Consider the following 6,595-nt stretch of genomic DNA (forward strand, 5'->3'; position numbering starts at 1 on the left):
TAATTTAAATCTCAGTTCTAATAGGATTACCAAATGTTGAATGACCTGATTGTGAAGATGCCGTATGTGGTTAGGAACTTCCTCTGGACAAAACGTGACATATGGGAACTCTTATTTTTCAAGTGAAAAACATGTGTAAGTTTTTGTTATGGGTTAACTAATGATTTGATTAGTGATACGCTGATGATCTTGCTTTGTTTATATATAATTTCTTCATTTCTCTGTCATTATGAGTTTCATTACGTATCGAAATCCGAACTGACTTGTGTTTCGGTGGCTGACTCGAGCGCACTCCTTGGCTGACTCGCATGAACGCCACCTGGCTTTCAGTCAAGTCGCTCCGCCATTTTTTGTGTAGCTCGAATTTTGTGTCTCCTTGCCTTTGGTCACTATCGGCTAAGTATTTATATTTATATTTTGTTGATGTGTGTTAGGATATGAGTAAGGTTCTATCTTATTTCTAATATATATTCATGTGTTTATATAATGTAAATATATAAAATATTCAATATAGTTATTTTGTCCATCCGTTTGTTTTTCTACCCGGATATGCTTATTACTGGCATTGCAATGGGCACTAAATGATACCCTAGACTTAAAAGTGCCATAACAAATGGGGGCCTCTCCGGGATCTCGGTGAACATGAATAAATGTTAATTCACGCCATTTTATTATGTTTTACTTATTTGGCAGAGTGAAGTAATTGTTGTCAGTGTTGTCAGAGTCTTTGTTTAAGCGGAAGAATATTAGAACATTGGATACTTATCGTATGATTTTCATATTGGATAAGGTTTATATTTAAGTGTTGTGTAAATCATGGCACCATTTAACAGAGTTGAGTTCATATCTAAGCCCTCTCATTAATTGTTAGTGAATACCACTCTTAAAAAAAAAAATTGGAAAGCGCTTGCTTGTCACTATGAAACTGAAATTAGAGCTTGTATGACAAAATCGGTCATTAAAAGGATTGTTATAGAAAGTCTAGTTAATTCTGGAATTATTCCTTTTATCTGCTTTATCTTTGTGTGATGACGTACCTCGTGGGGAAAATAGTAACATTTCAGAATTGATTGAATTACGAAAGTTAGAACTTAGAAAATTAGAGTTAGAGATTCAGATTGGAGAAAGAGCCGGTTTCAGTCAACATAAACCGAGGTTTGATGTCAGTAAGCACGCCAAGTTATTGCGCGTGTTGATGAAAGATATCCCGAGGAATTTTTCTTACAGTTTGAGAAGATTTCTGAATGCTGATGGCTGTAGAACACTGGGCTGTGATGATCCAAACCTCTTTTATTGGACAAGCTAAGAGAGAGTTCACTAATTTATCAAGGAGGGGGGTTTATTTTTTTTGGCAAAAATTAAGATTTTTTATGATTTATATTTATTATTTTTTTTAGTGCAGTAAAGATATAATTTTATGAATTAATACCAGAGGCATTCAGCAATGGTTCGAATTCTTAGAAATTGGTTTCACAGAAATCGTGAATTTGTGCTGAAAAAAGAGGTGTTACAACGCTGGTTGACGATTAGGAATGTTCAAACATTACTGATGTAAAGATGTTTTATTCGATGATTCAAAATACGCTCGATAAATGTTTATATATAAAATTGTATTAAGATAAATGGAGTGACACTTTGGTAAAGCAGCCATAATTGCTGTTAACTTTTCATTAATTCATGGCTGACGACAAAACTCGGGTTAATCTTCGTGCTGTTAGGAAGTCACGTGGGGGTTTGAGTAGTGGGTTGATCGGTGCTAGGTTTAATAAAATGGGAAAGTAGGTTTCAAGGGAAAATAAGAAAGGTGTGATAAGACTGCCTCCTCAGTACTTGTTTCTATTGTAAACGCGTGGCCAGTTATATTGATTATGTGCCATAAATTAGCTACAAAAAGGCAAATAAAGAAACCACTTGTCAATGTAGACTTAATGGAAAGGGATTCACGTTAATAACTCCAAGAGTTGTTTAGTTGTTGATTTTTGCAGCCATTGATGTTCACGGGATCGGTTGTCTTCTGTTGAGATGTACCATGTTGTATTTTTGAGAGATGAAGCTTTTCACGAGTGTATTGTAGCTTCTATGCTTGTGGAGAGTTCAATCACTGGGCATTCGTATCATGCGAGTTTTGGAGGGACCGTCACTCTCCCGTTAGTGCGGATATTTTTACGATCAGACTTACTTGATATATACATCATAGTCGGAGTTCAGGATTTTCCTCTTCCTGTCAGTTGTGTTACTTTATCACTAGAGAATGATGTATCTGGCAGATGCGTTGTGCCTGACCCGATTGTGAGCCCCGTGCCGTCAGGAGTGAACCCATTGTAAGCCCCGTGCCGTCAGGAGTGAACCCATTGTGAGCCCCGTGCCGTCAGGAGTGAACCCATTGTAAGCCCCGTGCCGTCAGGAGGGAACCCATTGTGAGCCCCGTGCCGTCAGGAGTGAACCCATTGTAAGCCCCGTGCCGTCAGGAGGGAACCCATTGTAAGCCCCGTGCCGTCAGGAGGGAACCCCACAGAATCCCTTGAGAGTGAATTTCCTTATCTCTTCCCCGCGTGTGCCGTCCCGCGGAGTATGTCTCAATGCGTCGAAGAAAACTCTGTAGCTGATACTCCAAATTTTGACAATTTGACTAGTTCTTTATGTAATGAGAAAGACAGTAATATGGATATGATTAAATCTTTTAAAGAGGTTAATGTCGAGAGTTTGCTAATAACTCGTGATATGCTTATTGATGCACAACGTAGTGATAAAGAGCTCTGTAAATATTTCAATCTTGTTGATAATTCACAGTCACCCGGCAGTATGTACTACTGAAATTCAGATGTGTTGATGCGGAAGTATAAACCTGTTGATGTCCCAGCCTTAGATACCTTTTCGGAAGTTCATCAAGTGTTTTTTTCCTCTTCCTTATAGATAGGATGTCACAAGTCTTGCTCATGAAACCTAGGAGTTTCTAAAACCTATAACAGAATCCTCAAACATTTTTACTTGCCAAAAATGAAGAAGGATGTGTCCGCATATTGCAAGACATGTCATTATTATCAAGTTGCTGGAAAACCCAATGAAGTCATTCCTCCTCCACTTCACCCCATTCCGGTAGTTGTTCAACCCTTTACCCACATTTTGATTGATTGCGTCGGTCCTTTGCCGAAAACTAAGTGCGGTAATCAGTACTTATTAACGATCATGTGCGCTACATCCCGTTTCCCAGAGGCAATCCCGCTTCGAAATCTGTCTGCATAAAGTGTAGTCAAAGCCCTCTCCAAGTGTTTTACTCAGTTTGGCATTCCGAATAAAGTACAATCTGATCAAGGTGCAAACTTCATATCCGTCTCTTTCAACAAGTCATGTATGAATTATCAGTCCAGCAACATTTGTCAACTGCCTATCACCCTGAATCACAAGGAGCCATAGAAAGGTTCCATCAAAGTTTCAAATGTATGTTGAGAAAATATTGTGTAGAGATGGATAAAGACTGGGATGAGGGTGTCCATATTTTATTGTTTGCTATCAGGGAACGTAGACAAGTCTTGGATTTTCCCCATTTGAACTCGTGTATGGCCACGAAGTTCGGGGACCTTTGAAAGTGTTAAAAGAGAGTTGGATATCTGAGCCGAATGTGATGCCATTGTTGAGATATTGAACGTTCAGACTTTTAAACAGACTCAAACATGTTCGTGATTTTGCCATGAAAAATCTGGCTGGAAAGCCAGGTGGGCTTTGTAGGTGATCAGGCCAAGGGTGTGCGCTGAGTCAGCCACCGAAAACACAGTCAGTTCGGATTTCGATTGTAATGAAACTCATGGATGTAGAGTAATTAATGTAATTATATTTAAACAAGCTAGATCATAGAGGATCACTAATATTTTTTTTCTGAAAACAAAAAATTTTTTTTTTCCAAATGAGTTAAACCCATAACACCTCCAATTTTATCGAAAATTTATAAGTAAATATTATCTCGTTTCTTTTCATACCATTGTATGAGGGTCAGCTACATATTGTCTGTCCCTTATTATGTTGTATTTTAAGATCGTATTGCTGTATCATGAAGACATCTCATTAATCTTTGGTTTCGGGTTTTTCATTTATCCAAAAATTTCAAAGGGATTATGTTGCTGTAAACGCTTATGGGGTGTATTGCACTGTTCAATAAATGTGAACTTTTTATAGCTCAACATACATGGGAATTCCTTTTTAATAGTCGAGTAACTTTTCTGATGCTTCTTAAATTTGGACGAATAATAACAGACAGGTAGAAGTACGTCTTCCGGGCCAGCCTGCAACAGCACAGCTCCACTGTCACTTGCATCGATATGCCGGTTGAATGGCTTCTCAAAATCTGGAGAGGTCAACACTGGAGTTGATGTAAGCATGGCTCGTATTTTCTCAAATGATTCTTGACACTCTGACGTCCATTTGAACTACTTCTTGGGGCTGATAAGTCCGTCAGAGGGGCAGTCACGTGGGCGAAATTCGGACAGAACCTGTAGTAACCAGCCATTTCAAGGAAGCGCTGCAGAGACTTGCGATCATTCGGGACTGGATACTGCAAGATTACTTCAATTTTGGCGGCAACTGGTGCAACTATTCCTCTGCAAACCACATGACCAAGGAAAATTGCCTTGGCACGCCCAAATTCGCTTTTTGCCATGTTAATAGTCAGCTCCGCTTCAGCAAGTCGTGAAAACAAAGTCTCTCGAGGTGTTCAGTTCATGAATCCGACGTGATAACCAGGTCGTCCAGGTATGCTTGAACACCCGCCGTCTCCAATGACACCGTTAATCAACCTCTGGAAAGTTGCTGGGGCGTTCCTCATCCCAAACGGCATGACCCTGTGTTCGTAAAGGCCTGGAGTTACGAAGGCCTTTACCTGATAGTACCCCTTCAGTAAGTCAATCTTCATTACGAAGTCAACCCTGCCGATCCCAGCGATGACATCATCCTGCGCGGCAGCGGAAAGGAATAAGGGCGAGTCACATTGTTGATTTTACGATAGTCGGTGCAAAGACGTAATCCACCGTTAGCATTAGGGACGAGCAGTTTCAGGAAGTCCATTAGCAAGGAGGAAGTCCACCTCCTCCCGAAGTGTCTTTCACTTCTCAAGACTTATCCGATAGTGAGACTGCTTTATAGGCGCCGTGCCCTCGGCTAAGACGATATCGTGCTCCACACTTCTGCATGGACTCGGGACATCACTGCATACTCACTAGAACTCAGTCAAAAGAGGTGCCAACTCTGCAGACTGACGAGGTGAGAGATGATGCAATTTTGAATCAAGATTATATATTCATGTGTGTTTATATAATGTAAATGTGTAAAATATTCAATATAGTTATTTTGTTGATCCGTTCGTTTTTTCTACCCGGATATGCTATGGGCACTAAATGATACCTTAGACTTAAAAGTGCCATAACAGTGGTCAATGGTTTCTACAAATAGTAAAGTGCCGACCATAAATATATATGAACCATTCCGCAATGGCAAGAGACTCCTAATCTACTGCAGGGTACCTTGACTCAGCAAATCTTAGTTACCTAGAAAAGTATGCAATGGCATGAGGTTGGTTGACTACATCTCTTCGAAAAAAAAAAAAAAAAACTCTAGCAATCTTGGAGGCATCACAATGAACTCTGAATGGCCGCGAGAAATCAGGTTGCCGCAAGTAAGGTGTTCCCTAAGCAACTCAAATACCTTCATTTCATCTAGAACCCATACCCAGAGACTATTCTTTTTCATGAGTGAGGTCAATGGAGCGGCAATAGTAACATAATCTTTAACATGGCGTCGGAAAAAGCATGCTGCTCTCAAGAACCAACGAACTTCCTTTAGATTCCTTGAAGCAGCCTTGTCAGGATCTGACAAGACTCTATCTAGTGAGATGGCAAAGCCAGGGAATTTGATAGATTCTTTTACAAAGTTGCAGTTATCAAGAAGTTTCAAAGTTTCATTTACATGATTCAAGTTTTCTTCAAAATGTCGAGTTATGCGAGGGTATGACGACCTAACACTGACGAGAGAATGATAGTCATCATATGTTGAAAAGTGGCTGGTGCTGTAGCCAATCCTCTGAAGCAACCTCTGACCAGTAAGCAGCCCTAGCATCCAGTGTGGTAAAAATGCTAGTATTTCCCAGCTCAAACCTTATCACCCATAGATAAATTAATTAATGTGTGTCAGCAATGGCTACTGAATCTAAAGCGCTGTAATGTGTGCAAAATCGGTTGGATCCATCTTTTTTGTGCACCAACACGACAGGAGACAACCAAGATGAGGTGGATGGGCCATCCACCTCACGCTTGCTTTCAGCATTTCATCACATTTAATCTTATTCCTAGAAAAGAGTGATGGATATCTTTCTAAAACCTTAATTGATTTACCTTAGACCACTTGGGAAAGTTGGCCAAGAACATCACCTATAAGTAAATCAAAAGTAGAAGTGGCAACACAGGAAGTCTTGGAATACTATAAAGTCTGCATCAGTATAGTCAAAGTCTAAGATGCCATAAGACTGATCAAACCCATTTTCATTATATGCCTGGGTTCACCAGGTTGTTTATGCATATCCTCTACTGAAAAAGAGGCTACGTCGACCTCA

Source organism: Penaeus japonicus, unplaced genomic scaffold, assembly GCF_977035675.1.
Source record: "Penaeus japonicus unplaced genomic scaffold, GWHDUDI00000001_assembly GWHDUDI00000004, whole genome shotgun sequence".
Classification (NCBI taxonomy): Eukaryota; Metazoa; Arthropoda; class Malacostraca; order Decapoda; family Penaeidae; genus Penaeus; species Penaeus japonicus.